General features: G+C 40.2%; 1 long non-coding RNA gene across 1 annotated transcript in view; it reads right to left on the bottom strand.

Annotated features, from left to right (window-relative positions):
• Positions 1-15,149: 15,149 nt before the first annotated feature.
• Positions 15,150-20,260, bottom strand: part of LOC136874395 (uncharacterized) — a 61,977-nt gene continuing 56,866 nt past the window's right edge. Inside the window, exon 3 of the long non-coding RNA XR_010860261.2 lies at positions 15,150-15,279. This is a non-coding gene — a long non-coding RNA (uncharacterized lncRNA). The remainder of the gene's footprint in view (positions 15,280-20,260) is intronic.

Raw genomic sequence — 20,260 nt, 5'->3', positions numbered from 1 at the left:
CTGCTGAATTGTGTATATCTTTGGTGACCTTGGAGTCCGATACCAAAAAGTACTCCGCTCACCTATGAAATTGGAGTTCACACTAGTGGAACGGTGGGTTTCTCCATATTGCAGTGAATGATGGTAAGGAGACATGTAGCTGGCACCCTCTAACGGGTGTGGAATGAAGCAGTGATGCTCTCTTTGTAGGTTACAGGCTTGCTTTGATTATTTGATGATACTCAAGAGTAGCAATGTGTGCAGTGCAGGAGTGGATGGCCCCAAGAGAGGAGATGTGGAGCGGGGGGAATGGCAGAGAAGTCAAAGGGAAAGGGGACAACACTCTAGCAGTACAAATCAGTTGTAAAAAAATTCAGTAACACATGTGTATTCAATTCAGTTAGGGCAGAAAAAAACTTGTGATTTGCTAATATTCCAGGGCATAGCCAAGGGGGCCAGCCCCATGGTGTAGAGGTAGCATGCCTGCCTCTCGCCCGGAGGCACCGGGTTTGATTCCCGACCAGTTAAGGGATTTTTCTCTTGACCTGAGGGCTGGTTCGAGGTCCACTCAGCCTACGTAATTAGAATTGAGGAGCTATCTGCTAGTGAGATGGTGGCCCCAGTCTCGAAAGCCCAGAACAAAGGCCAAGAGGATGTGTCGTGCTGACCAAACGACCCCTCATAATCTGCAGGTCTTTGGGCTGAGCAGCGGGTTCTGGGCAGGCCAAGTCCCTTTCAAGGGCGTTAAGTGCTGTGGGGTTTGGTTTGGATAGCCAAGGGGGTTGTTCACGGGGGGATTGGAACCCCCACTCCATGAAATCTCACAAAAAATAAAAAATAAAAGGAAACTGACAATAAACATTCAGAGACATAATTGTAGATTCAACAGATCTGTTAAATCTATTTTCTAAGAAGCCTCAAAAGTTTTTTTTTTGTTATTCTCTTTACGTCACACTGACACAGATAGGTCTTATGATGACAATGGGATAGGAGAGGCCTAGGAATGAGAAGGAAGCAGCCGTAACACTAAAACACTAATTAAGGCTCAGCCCCAGCATTTGCCTGGTGTGAAAAAGGGAAACCACGGGAAAACCAACTTCAGGGCTGCCGACAGTGGGACTCAAACCCACTATTTCCCTAACCGCATGGTCATCTCGTCCAGTAAGCCTCAAAAATTGGATGTTAGATTGCAAACTGAACATACCAAAATTAAACAAGGTAAAATAAAGGGCAACTAATGGCAGGATCTAGACAGTGGGAAGAACCCTACGAGGTTCAATCAATCAATCAATCATTCAATACTGATCTGCATTTAGGGCAGTCACCCAGGTGGCAGATTCCCTATCTGTTGCTTTCCTAGAATTTTCCTAAATGATTTCAAAGAAATTGGAAATTTATTGAACGTCTCCTTTGGTAAGTTATTACAATCCCTAACTCCCCTTCCTATAAATGAATATTTGCCCCAATTTGTCCTCTTGAATTCCAACTTTATCTTCATATTGTGATCTTTCCTACTTTTATAAACACCACTCAAACTTATTCGTCTACTAATGTCATTCCACGCCATCTCTCCACTGACAGCTCGGAACATACCACTTAATCGAGCAGCTCTTCTTCTTTTTCTCAATTCCTCCCAACCCAAACTTTGCAACATTTTTGTAACGCTACTCTTTTGTTGGAAATCACCCAGAACAAATCGAGCTGCTTTTCTTTGGATTTTTTCCAGTACTTGAATCAGGTAATCCTCGTGAGGGTCCCATACACTGGAACCATACTCTAGTTGGGGTCTTACCAGAGACTTATATGCCCTCTCCTTTACATCCTTACTACAACCCCTAAACACCCTCATAACCATATGCAGAGATCTGTACCCTTTATTTACAATCCCATTTATATGATTACCCCAATGAAGATCTTTCCTTATATTAACACCTAGATAGGCTACTTACAATGATCCCCAAAAGGAACTTTCACCCCATCAATGCAGTAATTAAAACTGAGAGGACTTTTCCTATTTGTGAAACTCACAACCTGACTTTTAACCCCGTTCATCAACATACCATTGCCTGCTGTCCATCTCACAACATTTTCGAGGTCACGCTGCAGCTGCTCACAATCTTGTAACTTATTTATTACTCTGTAGAGAATAACATCATCCGCAAAGAGCCTTACCTCCGATTCCACTCCTTTAGTCATATCATTTATATATATATAAGAAAACATAAAGGTCCAATAATACTGCCCTGAGGAATTCCCCTCTTAATTATTACTGGGTCAAATAAAGCTTTGCCTACTCTAATACTCTAGAATCTATTTTCTAGAAATATAGCAACCCATTCAGTCACTCTTTTGTCTAGTCCAATTGCACTCATTTTTGCCAGTAGTCTCCCATGATCCACCCTATCAAATGCTTTGGACAGGTCAATCAGGATACAGTCCATTTGACCTGCAGAATCCAAGATATTTGCTATATCTTGCTGGAATCCTACAAGTTGAGCTTCAGTGGAATAACCTGTCCTAAAACCAAACTGCCTTCTATGGAGCCAGTTATTAATTTCACAAACTTGTCTAACATAATCAGAAAGAATGCCTTCCCAAAGCTTACATACAATGCACATCAAACTTACTGGCCTGTAATTTTCAACTCTATGTCTATCACCCTTTCCTTTATACACAGGGCTTACTATAGCAACTCGAAATTCATTCGGTATAGCTCCTTCAAGCAAACAATAATCAAATAAGTACTTCAGATATGGTACTATATCCCAACCCATTGTCTTTAGTATTTCCCCAGAAATCTGATCAATTCCAGCCGCTTTTCTAGTTTTCAACTTTTGTATCTTATTGTAAATGTCATTGTTACCATATGTAAATTTTAATACTTCTTTGGCCTTAGTCTCCTCCTCTATCTGGACATTATCCTTGTAACCAACAATCTTTACATACTACTGACTGAATACTTCTGCCTTTTGAAGATCCTCACATACACACTCTCCTTGTTCATTAATTATTCCTGGAATGTCCTTCTTGGAACCTGTTTCTGCCTTAAAATACCTATATATACCCTTCCATTTTTCACTAAAACTTGTATGACTGCCAATTGTGCTTGCCATCATGTTATTCTTAGCTGCCTTCTTTGCTAGATTCAATTTTCTAGTAAGTTCCTTCAATTTCTCCTTACTTTCACAGCAATTTCTAACTCTATTTCTTTCCAGTCTGCACCTCCTTCTTAGTCTCTTTATTTCTCTATTATAATAAGGTGGGTCCTTACCATTCCTTACCACCCTTAAGGGTACAAACCTGTTTTCGCATTCCTCAACAATTTCTTTAAACCCATCCCAGAGTCTGTTTACATTTTTATTTACCGTTTTCCACCGATCATAGTTACTTTTTAGAAACCACCTCATGCCTGCTTTATCATCCATATGGTACTGCCTAATAGTCCTACTTTTAAGACCTTCCTTTCTATCACATTTATTTTGAACTACGACAAAAACAGCTTCATGATCACTAAAACCATCTATTACTTCAGTTTCCCTATAGAGCTCATCTGGTTTTATCAGCACCACATCCAGGATATTTTTTCCTCTGGTTGGTTCCATCACTTTCTGAATCAGCTGTCCTTCCCATATTAACTTATTTGGCATTTGTTGGTCATGCTTCCTGTCATTTGCATTTCCTTCCCAATTGACATCTGGCAAATTCAGATCTCCTGCTACAATCACATTTCTTTCCATGTCGTTTCCCACATAGCCAACTATCCTATCAAATGATTCTGAATCCGCGTCAGTGCTACCCTTTCCTGGTCTGTACACTCAAAATATATAAAGTTGCCTATTATCTTTAGAAATAAGCCTTACATCTAGAATTTCATATGTTTCATCTTTAACTTTTTCATACCTTACAAATTCTTCTTTCACCAGAATGAATACTCCCCCTCCCACCATTCCTATCTCTACAATACACACTCCAGTGCCGTGAGAAAATTTCTGCATCCATTATATCATTTCTCAGCTATGATTCAACTCCTATTACAATATCTGGTAAATATATATCTATTAAATTACTTAATTCTATTCCTTATGGATCAAAGGACTCTTATGGCCGAAACTTCAACGAACCATACTGGAAAACTGTTGATCTTGATTGTATTATCCTTGTTCTGTATTTTAATGTAAGATTTTGTAGTGTACTGCAATCTGAATCAATTGTAATTTATGATGGTATAAACAGGTTTTATATCCATCTTCATTTTGACATGAAGCAAGCTTTCTCTAACAGTTTTTGTAAAAATTAAATTTTTCTCTAAACTTGACCAAGGGCCGATGACCTTCGATGTTAGGCCCCTTTAAACAACAAGCATCATCATCATCATCAAACTTGACCAAAGTAAATCTGCTTCATTTGAAATTATTTTCCCATGACTTGTATTTCACTTTTGGGTGAAGATGGTCGCTTCACATTTTTAATTACATAAAATCAATTTCATGGTCCGTATCGCACTTCAATAGATTCACAATTAAGTATTTATTATTTTCCACCTAGTCGATACAATGATTGCTTAAGGCAATTTAATGGTTAAAAGTGGTACATGTTTCGTATTTTATCAACATCTTCAGCCACGTAACACTGTTTAGATGAAAAATATATAAAATTGACAAAGTAATGCTTAAGAGGAAGTGTCCTTAAAATTAACATAAGATTGACAACATGTTGTCCAGAAGAAACTACTATTCATTGCAATGTTACTGTCTCTTTCTAGCTCTCCCTGTATTTGCTAGCTTGAAGTGTTGTCGGAGAAATGTAAAAGTCCTTTCCTCCATGTCGTAATTTTAAACCTAAGGCTGTGAACTTCTTCCACTCCAGTAGTTAGGAAAGCAAGTCGATCCTTCGTGTCATGATTTACTGTTATGGAAACTGTTAGAATTGTATCTTTACCAATAATCAATTCTCATTTGGCCGATATTGAGCTTATAGCAAATCAGGAACAGTTTTCAATTTATGTACTTCAATGTAGGGCTTCGTGTTATATTAGTAGCGTGTGCAGGAATAGCTACCATTTTGTTTCCCAACGATCGTTCATTGTATTGCACATTCAACATAGACCAAGAGCTATAATCCCTCGATATGATTTTTAACACCATTAGATAAAACACTTCCATTTCCTTTTTACTGGCACCAATTTCCAATTCGCTTGGTATTTTGTTTCACGATCAATAAAGCTCAAGGGGAAACACTGGAACGTGCAGGTTTCATTTTACCTCAGCAAGTTTTCAGCCATAGAATATGTTACTAGGTCAAGAGTGTCAACATTTGACGTACATAACTCTCCGTATACCAAGCGGGGTATAAATGAACCCCACTTATCGTATGCTTTAACACTTTTGTAGGTTTTCATACAAGGTTATATTACTAAATAAAAATATTGATGAATATCATGACACAGCCAAAAGTAAAATCGAAGTGGCAATTCTTAAATTCTGCACCTTAAAATGATGTGGGGTCTATTTGTACCCGATTTGGTAAAGTACGTAGCCTACAGTGTTCATTTTTCTCTGTGTGTCTTCCCCATACCGCCTGCTAATTATTCATTTTCTGTATCAACAATGAAATATGTGTTTCTCTGACAATAATGCGTAATTCAATAGCATGACGCAGAAATCTCACGGTACATTGATAGCTTGGAAATATAATCCTGATAATCCGGAGGAATTGGAGGCTATAATAAATATGAGGTATTCCTGATATTGTTTGCACCGTACGTTTCTCCATAGGTCAGGTTCTCATACATCCTTTCAATTCAGTTACCAGTTACAGTTAATCGAGTACTCCAGAACAGATCGTACATGTACTTTCCAGCTTTCGTACGTGAATAGTCCTAACAAAGAAGTGATTTAGTGATGTTTTCAGGATGGCGTATGTCTCATGACGACTGTGAGAGTATTTCACATCATAAGCATGACTAATTTTGTCTGTATTAAGTTGAAAATATTTTAATATTTTTGTATAAAAATCGCACATTTGTACCCCACTTAGTAATCCGTTTGTGTTCTTAATCTTGGCACTAGAAAGATATAACCGGGCAAGTTGGCCGTGCGGTTAGGGACACGCAGCTGTGAGCGTGTATCCGGGAGATACAGTAGGTGGGTTGTCACCCCACTGTTGGCAGCCGTGAAGATGGTTTTCAGTGGTTTCCCATTTTCACATCAAGCAAACAGTGGGGCTGTACATTCATTAACGTCACGGCCGCTTCCTTCCCACTCCAAGCTTTTTCTTATCCTATCGTCGCCATAAGACTGGTCTGTCGGTGCGAGGTAAAACAAATTGTAAAAAAAAAAAAAAAGGTTAAAGTAGCAGTACTGTCAAAACGTAATTGTACAAAGAATATCATATAGATGGAAATCCTTCAATCCCATTAACCATCATATTTTGATGGGTTTCGGGTGGTTAGTATTAATAATGATTTGGTACTTTTATTGATGATGCTTTTTGTTATGTTACTTTTAGCAATCGCTGAGAATTTTTTAGCAATAGCGCGTCGGCTGGTAGGAGGTAGCTATCACTTCATGCCTTGCTGACAATGACATTTATGGAGCATACTTTCTTTTCTATTTAAGCTGCATATTGAAATGTATGTACGAATGAGCACGAATACGTACTATAATGTACAGTAGTGTGCAAATTAATTGGGACAAGCTCATACTTTACAAAGAATTGAAGTTGGTTAGCTGTAACCGATTTTATCTGCTCAACTGTTGTATTGATGGACTATTGTTGCCTTGACCATGAACAACAGTTGTCGGTCCCCTCCAGTTCAGTTGAGTGCTTGTATTGTATAGCAACAGTGTGTGTTTTTTATGTGTTCTCGAGAGGAAAACTTTCTATTTGTTTTAAAATGGACATTTCACCAGTGAAGCGGGCAAAAATAGTTGCTCTTCGTGAACACACATCTATGACTATAAGAGACATTGCCTCTGTTGTTGGTGTGGGAAAATCTAGTGTTTCAAGACCTCTTAGGGCATATCGTGACACTGCCTCATTGTCTCCAAAGAGAAAAGGCAGATGTGGAGAGAAACGAAAAACCACCTCTAGAACTAACAAATTTCTACTTAGAAACAGTAGAATTCATCCTCACAAGACAAGCAAAGACCTTCAGAGAGATTTATTGGCTACTGGGGTTGAAACATTCAACGGTACGGCGTAGGCTTCTTGATTGTGGGCGGAAGGCATGAAAGCCAATAAAGAAGCAGTTGTTAAACGCCTGCCATGAAGAAAAACTGTTAGCATGTGCCAAAATATATCAATCTTGGACCTCCAATGACTGGAAACGTGTAATTTTCAGTGACGAATCACATTTTATGGTTCAAGATTACAGAGCACGGGTTGTCAGGTGAAACACCCATGAGGCAGTGCGAGCTGAGCATCTTGAACAGACTCTAAAACACACCCCCCCCCCCGCAAAAAAATGTTTTGGTGTTTCTTCACTGCAAGTGGTCCTGGGGCTCTAGTTCCAGTTGATGGCATTTTGAATTCAACCAAATACATGGAAATCCTTAGGCGCAGGATTGTGCCAATCCTACAGACCTTCGCAGATGGTGGAGGAACATTTCAACATGATCTGGCCCCGTGTCACACTTCTAAAGCAGTCAAGACATTCGTGGAAGAAAACAACATCAATGTGCTTCAGTCGCCTGGTAATTAACCAGACTTAAACCCCATAGAGAATTTGTGGAGTATTGTGAAAAGGCGTCTTGGTAAAATGGACTGTTCAACAAAGGAACGCATGTTAGTAAATGTGGTAAAAGTGTGGTTTCATGACGGGGAACTACGAAACATCTGCTCTAACCTGATCGAATCTATGCCACAACGTGTTCAGATGGTCATTAAAGCAAAAGGAGGACACATTAGTTATTAATATTCAGTAAGCTCCTAACTGTGTTATACATATAGTAATAAATCGTCTTGTCCTAATTAATTTGCACACTACTGTAAATAGGCAGTGCATAAAAAATATTGAAGCGTTTGCATTGTTTCTGTACATGTGCACCAACCTGTCAGTTAAATATTTCGCGCTCAGCCACAGTCAGTTGTAGTATCTACCAAAAATGGCCTTGGCAGTACTCATCAAGCCATCTTTACAGATAAGGCAGTTTTTTTTTTAATTAATTTATTGGCTTTAGGTGCCAGACCAAACAGCCAGCTAGATATACATTAGATAACAAAGCATATACATTAAATATACACTTAGAATACATACACACCTATGAATCTTCCATAGTATTATAATGATATTACGTTCCGAGCCCGTACAGAATGCGCGCACACACATACGAAGAGAAAAAAAAAATAAAAGAACAAATTGGGACACTGCAACTGTAGTATGTTTACGTAGTTTTTCTGAAGTAGTATCACATCAAACTTTATAATCTTAAATCGGTGTCTTTTAAGAATAAGGCGATTGCATTATACGCTTCTGGTTGTTGGGATGATAAAATGCACTGGATGTTGAGTGGTAGTTGGAAGTTCAATGAAAGTAAAGTTGTTATACATTTTTCCTGCTGTACATTATAAAGATGGCACGAGAAGAAGATGTGGTTGAGGTCAGCGATTGCTTGGCGGTCACAGGAACAGTAGGGCGAGTTTAGGACTCCTATCTGATAGAGATGATTTGCAAAACTGCCGTGGTTGAACCTCATGCGAATAAGAGAAGTGATGTATCGGCGACAAGCATTCCATTTGGAGAACCAAGGTGAGTGAGGAGGGTATGGTTGGACTGCAGCGTATTGTTTTCCCCGTTGCCCTTTTGTAATATACCATTCTTCTTCAATTTGCGTCCAGGAACGCTGCTTGATACGTGGCACGTAGTCTCGAATAGACACTGGTGAATCTAACCGTTCGCCCAAATGCGTTGCTGCTCTAGCGAGCCGGTCAACATACTCGTTGTGTTTGATACCTTTATGACTAGGTATCCAAAGAAAGTGTACAGCAATATTGAGGCGAGTAAGTTGTCGAATTCTCTGAATGATCTGAATTTGATGAACCGTTAGTTTGTATGTAGCAGGTGACTGTAAAGTCTTCAAGACACTGAGAGAGTCAGTAATTATAAGAACTGCAGAAGGTTTAACTCTTAAACTGTATGCTAGAGCTTCGGAAATAGCGACAGCTTCTGCTGTAAAAATAGACCAGTCATTTGGTAAAGTGAATAAACGAGATTCTTCAGTTGCGGGACAGTAAAAAGCGCATCCCACTGCAGGTGGTGAGGGTATTTTTGAACCATCAGTGAAGATTTGAAGAGCATTGGGCCACTGTCTTTGAGTATATTCCACAAAGTAAGACTGAACTGTGGTTAGAGGAAGTAAGTCTGTTGTAAAAAGATGTATTGGAACAGAAAACAATAAGTAGGAGTACGGAATATCAAAAGCAAGGCAAGACTTGTGGGGTGTTGACGATGGAAGTATGGGGCGTAGAAACTGAAGACTGTTCAGAAGGCATATATTTCTCACCATTTTCGGTGTCCGTGTTCTCTCATAACTGTTTCTAAATCATCCAGACTGCTGCAGATTGGTGGTTCATTGTTGTACATCCTGGATAATACAAATTTGTCTGCTAAATATTGTCTACGTACAGCAAGAGGAGGTTCGACGCACTCTAGTAACAACGCATTTGTTGGGGTCGAAGCCATTGCTCCAATGCAGGTTCTGACACAGCTATATTGTATTCTGTCCAGCTTGCGCAAAGCGATTTTGCTTCCGTTATGATAAAACATACTCCCATAATCCATTTTGGATCGGATCAAACTGCGATATAGGAGAAGGAGAACACAGGGATCAGCCCCCCACCATGTTCGGGTGAGAGCACGAAGAATATTCATAGATCTTTCCAGTTTTGGTGTAAGCTCAGATATATGTGGCGACCATGTCAGTCGAGTGTCATATGTGAGACCTAAAAACCTTGCCTGAGGTTTGACTCTGATGTTGTATGGACCCAAGTTCAAGGTTAAGGGTAGGACTCTCAGGTATTTTCGCGTAAATATCACTACTTGAGACTTGGAAGGCGATAGGGATAAATTATTTTCAAGGAGCCAGTGGTCTAATTGATATACAGCTAAAGCCATGTGGGCTTCTACAGTCTGGAGAGAGCTTGCGCTAGTATATACACACACATCGTCAGCATATTGTAATATTTTAATCCTGGGTGAAAATATGGTCTCTAGATCACTGGTGTAAATGGTGTAGAGCAGGGGACTAAGCACAGCACCTTGAGGCAGACCTTGTGAGACTTTCCGTGGGCCAAGTAGTTTGTCATGATAACGCACATATATCCATCTGCTGTGTAGAAGATTGTAAATGCCCTTGATGAGCGGATGAAGAAGGCCGAGGTCCATCAATTTAGATAATAATCTTGAGATATCAACATTGTCGTATGCAGCAGAAATATCCAGAAAAAGGGCAAGCATATAACTGTTCGAAGCAAATGTCTTATATATGTCCGTAGTGAGCAGTGCATGACTATCATAGGTACCTCTTCCTTTTCGAAAACCATTCTGAGTTCGTGGTAGAAGATTGTGAAATTCTAGCCACCATTCGAGTCGAAGTTTAATCATACGCTCGAGGGTTTTCAGTATACATGAAGACAAGGCGATAGGACGGTAAGCGTTCGGATCCTCTGGTTCCTTTCCGAATTTGAAGATGGGTATCACAATCTGTGTTAGCCAGGATAATGGAAATTCTCCTTGAGACCATATTTCGTTTATGATCCGAAGCAGCCACTGTAGAGCATGGATTGATAAATGGGCCAGCATCGGGTAACAAATATTATCAAAACCTGGTGCAGTACTGGAGGACTGTTTTATTGCATTTTGCAGCTCATCCAATGTGAAGGGAGAGCATAAAAAATGAGTACTCGGGTTCGTGTTGAACTGAAGGGGTTGAGAATCAACAAACGGTGGAGCTATTTTGTCAAAGAATCCCTCTATACAGGCTGGTGAGATCGTATGGGATCGTGGACTATGATCTTTGTGGCGGAAGGCTTTGATTTTGTTCCAGACGTCGGAGATGTTGGCATTCCTATCTAATGATGCACAGAATTCCTTCCAGCTGTGTCTTTTCCTTTCTTTCAAAAATCTCCTTACTTGAGCTGTAGTGTGCAGACATTGCTGGTACCTCTCAAAAGTGGGTTGTTCTCGGTATTGCCGAAGCGCTGTCCGTCGTCGTGCAACAGCTCGAGAGCAGTCTGGGGTCCACCAGACAGCTGGTTTTCCCGTGTGTATAGATCCAACTTTCTTCAGGGGAATCGAATCGGATGCAGCTTTCTCCATAGCGGAGATATAGAGGTTGTAGCTGACACCACTAGGATTTTGCAGTGGAAGGCGTAATATCTCTTCATCCATATTGGCTGTAAATACTGGCCAATTTGCTTTAGAGCAGTTCCATTTTCCTGTTGACACTTTCTGCTGATGAGGTGGAGGAGAAGTCTCTATTGTGATCAAAATGGGAAAGTGGTTGGAACCCCCAGAATCAGTAAGGAGGGACCAGTTGGTGGACAAGGATAAAGAGGGGTTGGCAATAGTGAGGTCAACTGCCGATTTCTGCCGATTCGGTGAAGGAACCAATGTAGGAGAATGATCATTCAGGATGACTAAATTATAATGTTCGACCATATTGACTATATCATTGCCGTAGCGATCGGTGGTTGGACAACCCCATGCTGTGGAGTGAGCGTTCAAGTCTCCACAGATGATCTGTGGGGGAGGAAGTTGCGACATGATTTCTTGCCAAATATCCAAGGTGACTGCTGTTCTCGGTGGGCAATATCCAGATGCTATCGTAAGAGTTCTAGAAGGTAGTTGTATACTAGCTGCAATCAGTTGAAATGGCGATGGTACACTACGTTGGATAGTTAGCTGTCTGTAAGATAATGTCGTGTGTACCAGAATAGCAACGCCACCATATCCATCATCACGGTCTTCCCTTAAAATGGTATAGTTGCGAAAATGTATATATCTTTGTGGTTTGAATCATGTTTCTGACAGGACAACAACGTGAGGGTTTATATTGTGAAGTGTATTATCTAGACTCTCTTTGTTTGAAATAGCCGATCGTGCATTCCATTGAAGAATTTTAAATGCCATTATGAGCTTGGAAAATCTGTCGCAGAATATACTTGATCGCCATGGGTTGTAGAGAGTCAGATGGTTGAGACGAAAATAGTTGGATCAGTAAGGTAAGTAGCCATGTCCCAGATAGTGCGATTATGGATGCATTTTGGCTTTGAATCTCACGCTGTAGAACACCTCTGTTCGAGATCACCGACCGGCCGTTCCACTGTAAGATTTTAAAGGCCATTTTCAGAGGCGAAAATATTGGTAATCATGTCGCGGATTGTTGTTGGATGAATGTTGCTGGATGCTGAAGATTGGAGCTGACCTACGATGAGCATAATAATATTGAATATATGCTCAATGAGTTGTTCGTTGTTTTGAGCAGGATTTGATGTTACGCGATGGGGTTGGGGAGGGTAGGGATTGTGAGTAATCGGAGTAACAGGTAAATGTGAAGGAATATAGGCCAGTTGAGAAATTGGTGGGAAATGGGGTTTGAAAGGTTGTACCGGACGTCTTGACGAGTTTACAGGAACTGAAATTTTACGCTGTGAGGCGAGTGGATGGTCGAGTTGTTGGTTAAATGTTGAATGAGGAGAGATCTGTTGTGTGATATTCCATGGGGTATCTTCCTTCATTGGTGGCTCTGCTGTAAAACTTGGTGTCAAGGGCTCATGTTGTTTTGGAAAGTTTCTTGCTGTTGACATGTTAGAGGTTGCAGAAATATTAGGTAGCGGGGGAAATTCCACCTGATTTTGATAATTAACTGGTGGGCGTGCCGCTGAGTCCGCGTACGCTCTGTTGTTATAGATATCAAGCGCAGCCACTTGAGAGATATTGTTAAATGCCATAAGTTCCCGAACAGAAATCCACTTTTTATATTCTGTGCAGTTTTTATCAGTGGAGAGGTGAGCTCCTTTGCAGTGAACACAACAGGGAGTAATTAAATCTGAACACTGACTAATATCGTGAGGCCCTGAGCAACGGCTACAGCGTTGAGCACTTCGGCATTGCAGGCTAGAGTGATTGAATCTGAGGCATCGTTCACATAATCGTACAGACATCACAAATGGTTGCACTGGGCACCTAGTTCCGAGTAAGTGTATATATGCTGGCAGTTGTTGTGCACGAAAAGTTAACAGACAAACTGGGATAGGCCTTCTCTCCCCGCGAATAACCTTACTGAAGCGCTTTACACGAACAACTGGTAACGGGGTTTGTATCTCCCGTAATATTTCATCTTCACTAAGTGAGGGGTCGACATTTTTAATTAAACCTTGTCTTTGAATAACACTAGACGGAATGTAAGCTTCTAGTTTTTGTTTACGAAAAAATTCTGTTTCCACTAGTTGATTCGCCACTGCTCCTGAAGTGGTTTCAACTCGAAGTCTGTTTCGCCCTATGGGTTTTATGTCCAGGATGTTTTGACGGCTAACGACCTGCTCGTTAAATAAAAGCCTACCAAGCACCATTGGATGGAGACTACCTACGTCTTTGTTTACACTTTCAACGATAACAACGAAAGGGCCATGATCATTGGGATTGTATCTATTTTCGCTACTATTGCGATATATAACTCTTTGATTAGTGTTGGGCTGATTTACAGATGAGGATAAAGTATTTATTTCTCCCACATCTGCACCATTAGAACTATTCGTGGTATGAGTTGAACCGGAACTGTTTGTGACATCAAGGATCATGTCAGACTCCTCAGTAGGACGGGGTTCACTTCCACTAGGACGCATTTTTTTGCACTGGGGATTGAATTCACTTAAAAATTCAGAGTCAGAATTACCTGATTTGTTGGCTGGTTGTGCTGATGCAATGGATACTGGTACCTGACCTCTTTGAAGTAATGCGGCAGATGCTCCTTGCATCTCTGTTGAGTAGGTGTTGACAGGTTGTTGAGTCGACAGAAGTTGATGTGGATTCGGAGGAATTTTAGCATTTAAAGTAAAGTCTGGAATCATCGATGGAGAGTTGCTGTAGCATGCTTGTAAGGCAGCGTTAATTACCTGACCCGTGTCAGGAGGATCGTTCATGATGCACTCACATAAACACACACAAAAGGAATTTTCAAGCTGCTGTTATTCTATTTACTGCAGTTGAGACGATAGTAATTCCTCAAATTCGCGTAACTTCTACTTTCCCGTGAAAATGGATTAATATTCTTCAAGCTTTCTATTATTTCGTTTGCAGAAAATGAAACTTCTCTCTTCTACAACTCCAAGGAATAAAAATGAGATAAGGCAGTTATACCCGGAGTCAACTCAAGTCCTAAGCGATTTTTTTTTTTGACGTTATATATTTTATATAAAAGTCGCTTGCATTACCCGCCTGGTACAGGACGAGAACCGCAATGGAGAAGGGGAAAGGTTGCTCACACGCGGAAGGATATTTTCCTCAGTTTTTCAGTTGACTAACGGTATAACTTTTAAGGGACCACTTAGGACTTAGGATGATGATGCTAGTTGCTTTACGTCGCACCGACACAGATAGGTCTTATGGCCACGATTGGATAGGAAGGGGCTAGGAGTGGGAAGGAAGCGGCCGTGGCCTTAATTAAGGTACAGCCCCAGCATTTTCCTGGTGTGAAAATGGGAAACCACGGAAAACCATTTTCAGGGCTGCCGACAGTGGGGTTCGAGCCTACTATCTCCCGAATACTGGATACTGGCCGCACTTAAGCGACTGCAGCTATCGAGCTCGGTAGGACTTAGGTTGGCGCCGACTATACATATAACTCGGCCGGAATGTCGTGGCATCAAAACGCGCCCTAAGCGAGCTAGGATAATAGAATAGAAGAAGAGTGGGGCCACTCCAAAGTGTTAACGGAGGAAAGATCCTTGCGAACAGTGAGAGCAGTTTTGTGTACATCCTGTCGCAAGTGATTTTCCATGGTTTCCCAGTTCAACTCCGGCCAAATACCGCACTTGTAGTCAATGCATAAACACCGCCGCTTTGTTCACAATCCTAGCTGCTATAGTTGACAAATCACCATCCACCTAAATGTTTCGAGGATGAGGTGATAATAGGAAAGGTAGTAAAACGCTTTCGTACTTTTTATATGCGTGCTTTATATCTAACTTCATTTCTTCATTTACATAATTCAGACAGTTTTCATTTATCTCTGATTGCACGTTGTATGATTTTATCGTCCAGGCTTGCAGGAAGATTCACACTCTTCTTTCGTAAAGAACCTGAAAAAGGGCGTAAAAGCGAAATACAGTATAAATATTCAGGGATTATTCAGAACAGAAACTCCAACAGAATGTAATTAACTAGTTCAGAAAGAATAGCTTCACCAGTCGAATTACAATTTGCAAGTCCGTAAGTACCAATTTAATAAGTTGTAGGTGGAAATCTTATGAAAGGTAAGTGAAGAGAAAATAAAACATAGCAACACACCATAGTCAAAGTTTATTTACAGCCTACTGAAGTTATTTAATTTAAAAGAGAAGTCAAGTTTTGATTTTCATAAGGAATTTTTCAGAGATATGGAGATTCCTCAAAACTCGAGGGGTGATTAGGGCTGTTTAGGAAAAATCACGGTAGTGTAGGGTTGATAGATGCGAAAACCGGCAAAATTTACTAATACAAACGAATTAATATCCTGAAGTAATTCTTCAACCATAGAATATTTTCATAGAAAGTAGAATAGCTCTTGAAGAATTACAGAAAAGGCCCCGTCATATTTTTAGGGATCGAAAGTAAATAAGAAATGTTTATAACATAAATTCCAGGTGAATAAAATTAAATCTCCTTGGTCTCACTTCAGTCTTTCACGTGAAACAAGGTTAGAGAGAATTAGTGATCTATCATCTTAACTCATTCATATTGTATAAATGGCGAAATTTTGTTTGTTTACAAATCCTTAACCTAAACAATTAAGAAAGTATTTCAATATCACAATTATTATGAAATGTAGTGAGGGAATAGTTTAGACTTACCATATCTGTGAGTGAATTAACTAAATGACATAAAATATAAAATACGTGGGTTTCCTGCTATATCAGTAATCTGAGAATAATCGGTATAATAACGAAGCAGGCCTACCCTCGTGACTCCCATCGGTGTTGTTCGGATGTCTATAATAATCTAATTATCGATTTTTGAATTGACCTTTATTGAATTCGTGATGCTTGTTGTTTAAACGGGCCTAACATCGAAGGTCACCGACCCATATATGATATCGTAATGCCAATCATTCCTAAATTCGGTATAATTACGAATTACCCTCGTCACTCCCATCGGTTCTGTCCTGATGTCTATAATAATATAATTAGGAAAACGTCTGAATTTTGAAGTGCTGAGAAGTCTCTGCCAAGGTTTAAACTGACCACTTTAGACTCCTAAGGTCTGTCGTGACGTCAGAAATGGAATTAATTTACTCACAAAAATAACCTGTAAGGGGTAAGGTTATAAAAATGACGATGACGTCTAAATCTTCTCTGAGAAGTCTTAAGGCTCGCTCCCACCTAGTGGAATCGAATAGAACCGAACAGCCGAAATTTCCACTCGACCGCTCGCATCTAGCGGAACAGAATCGAACGGGATTCTACGGGAATCTTCACAGGCTTGCAATGGGCGGTCTGATAGAAGGTGTGAGGAGGTAGAAAATTACGAGAGATCGGAGAAGTTTCTGGGTACATGAAATTAACAAGACAGCCAAAAGGAGAGTATTCAAACTTATTTCAATGTTGAATGCGCGATGAAGCTAAGTTTCGACGGTAGGCCTACTTCAGGGTTACTGTACTGCAATTTCAACAACTATTTCGGATAGTAGAATTCAACAGAAAAGGTTAATTTTACGGGAGGAAATGCTACATCAGATGCAATGGGAGGCCGTGATCATTTTTAAAACTACTTTAATGCATTAGATTGCGTCCCGTGGGAGGATGAAATCATTAATCGAGGTAGCCTCAACATTCCTTTTTATTATTTTATTATTTTTTTTACAATTTGCTTTACGTCGCACCGACACAGATAGGTCTTATGGTGACAATAGGAAAGGGCTAGGACCGTGGCCTTAATTAAGGTACAGACCCAGCATTTTTCTGGTGTGAAAATGGGGAAACCACGGAAAACCATCTTCAGGGCTGCCGACAGTGGGTTTCGAACTCACTATCTCCTGAATGAAAACTCACACCTACGCACCCCTAACCGCACAGCACAAATACGACAGTTTGAAACCTAGGGAATGCCACTTACGAAATCGTTCACTGAAAATATAATAAACACTGAAAGATGCATCCTATGTGAGATGTGATGTCAATTATCGTACTGATGTACTGTATGTGGACTCCAACATAACATGATTTGGTGATGAAGTCAACAAAAAATATGAATTAAATTGTATATAGACTACAGAAACCTACCACAAAATTGAATATTATAATAAGTTTGGTTTTCCATAGCCTTGCTTAAATCCTCCCAGGCATTATTTTTTACGTTGTTGCAGTAATGCTCGTGGGTCTTGTAGTAGAGGAAATTATATTTTTGAACAAAGCTAATAAGTTTTTCCGTGTCTAGTATCAATAAGTTAAATAAACGATCACAAAACAAAATTTTCCCGACCGTATCCAAGAAACAGCTGACTCTCCAGCTGAAGCTGATACACATTTGCCGCCAAATGGTCGTCCTAAAGATCTCGACTCGACCGGACCGTCTACGAAGTTGCACGAATCTTGATAATTCTGTTCGATTCCGCTCCGCTAGTCGAAAAATATTCTTGGCAGAGAATCCTGTTCCGTTCGGTTCGATTCGATTCGACTCGTGGCGATCGCTATCTCTATCTCCCATTTAAACACATGTTAAAAACAAATTCTGTTCGGTTCGATTCGATTCCATTCCACTAGGTGGGAGCGGGCCTTTACCCGGAAATCCCAACGAAGTGAGCCTAGCAGATTACAATACTCAGGTTAACAGGCAGGGGCTGTTTTGGGGTGGAGGAATGGGAGGCCGGGCCTTCTTTACTTCTAGTCCAGAAGCGTTCTCATGCACACAGAGTTGTCAGCTCGTAACCTTGACACGCATGGTGTAAATTTCCTAAACGTGCGGCATGTCCACCCCGCTCGAGACGATGCACGTGACGTCACCGTTGCTATGATATACAGAACATCTCCTATTATGATAGTTAAATACAGCCGAGGTCTTTCCCATTCAGGTTTCACAGTTCATGTGATGAATGGTGCCAAGAGCTGTTGTATGATTCACTCAAAGTTAAGCGCTGAACTACGTGCGGTAAACGGCGGCTTGCTTTATTATTACTTGTTATACGAGGGTATACTCCGTATGCCCTCTGCTTAACTCCACTTTTTAGGTTGTCTGATTAACTCACATCAGCAGGTTTCAAAACAAAACATGGATTTGTTTAAAGTACCTGAGAAGTTAAGTGTTAGAGAAGGCTTGAAGCTAAATTTGTCTTCCCATCAGTCAAAGGAATCGATACTTTTAGCTTCACTATATGATAAACTAGAATCTTATTTGAGAGCTCTTGAAACATTAGGTGTCACTACAGAGAAATGCTCTGTTATGTTATTTCCTTTAATAATCAGTGTTGAGTTGACCAACAACTCAAGGTTGGAGAATGTAAAGTTTTCTGGGAACTTCTATTGAGAATGTTGTGATTTTTGAATTTTGAATGCCTTTTTTTTTTCAGTTAAGATTGCGGATCTCATCAAGTAAATAACTTTGAAGTACCTGAATTAGTGGATATCGTATTGAATATAGTTCCGTGATTTGTATTAAATGTTTTGAAGCCTGCTGATGTGAGTTAATCATAAACCTAAAATAGTGGCGACCGTGACAGAACAACGTTTTTAATAGTTAAGAAGATTTGAGGTTAACGAAACATGGATATGTTAGTGCAGCATAAAAGAGTTACTGGAACGGCGTTTACGAGGACTATAGATAAACTGAAAGACTCGATAGAAATAGATAGATAGATAGAAATAATTCCAATTCTGTCGACAAAGGAAAATTCTAATGACGAAGGAAAGAGCAAATACAATTGTAATGAAAATATTTATGGTAATATTTAGTTGAATAGTTCATGCACCTCATAACCTATTAAGCAGGACAAATTTATTAATGCTGTTTACAATAACGAGCAATGGGTTGCTTAGTTACATGAAATTATATCTCGATCACGGCGTATTGGATTGGTATTTCCAAATAATATGCATCGAGTTGCCTACTGTAGTTGCATGGCCTCTTATCAAGGAACATGACAGCCTTTTCCCATCCTTCTATATGCAACCACGGTTATGAAACTCCTAGTAAAAAAGGTACTTTATAAAACATAGCGGCGTGTTCCCATCCTCGTATGTACAGCATTTCTTGCTGGACTATGATGATACAGCGTAAGTTGCTGTCGCCTAGCGACAATATGTCCATCAAGTGGATCCAGTCTTGGTGCAGCTTTGTAATTAAATTGATTACATGAAATTACTCATCATAAGCAGACTACCCATCGGATTTCGTTCAAACAACTTCCTGAACCGTCTCAGTAGTAATAAGTACAAATTATGACATTTTCAGCGAAATCGGTGTAGTAGTTTGGAGTCCATGCAAGACACACACACACACACCTACATAGTTTCACTTATACAGCGTGTTAGGGGTATACGTGCAGATATTAAGCTAGTCGGCAAAGAAAAATACATCTCACAATATATGGTCTGTACTTTTTACCTTGTCCTGTTAGTTTGCCCATAACTGAGCCAAATATTTCAGAACCTAATGTGTTTTAAACGGCCCTAGCAGGATACGCCGGTGATGTCATTCTGTCCACGCGTAGTCTAAGTACAGTAGCAGAGTATACGGCTTGTTGAACCTGTTTCTTTTCGCAGGCCAACACATGTTGTGCACTTCCCCTAAAGGCTTGGCAAGTAGGAGAGGTTGACTCACGTGCCAGGCCACTCTCTGTATTCGAAAACCGGTCTAGCGTAGCCTGTGTGAAAAGTACACAGAATCCTTACAGTGACGTCGAAGATCCGTACCAGCACATGCATGCAAATCAAGTGTTGTGTAGTTGTGTATGATTTATAAAACGTCAATGGCATTACTCAGTGACCCAAGCTGACAAAATGAAAGGAAATAGTTAATAAGTAAATGAAAAATGGGCGCAACATTTCTGTGCTGTTATTGCGACAGTCTGCGATGAATTTCTGACAATAG

Source organism: Anabrus simplex, chromosome 5 (assembly GCF_040414725.1).
Source record: "Anabrus simplex isolate iqAnaSimp1 chromosome 5, ASM4041472v1, whole genome shotgun sequence".
Taxonomy (NCBI): Eukaryota; Metazoa; Arthropoda; class Insecta; order Orthoptera; family Tettigoniidae; genus Anabrus; species Anabrus simplex.
This window is presented reverse-complemented; position numbering and strand designations above follow the sequence as displayed.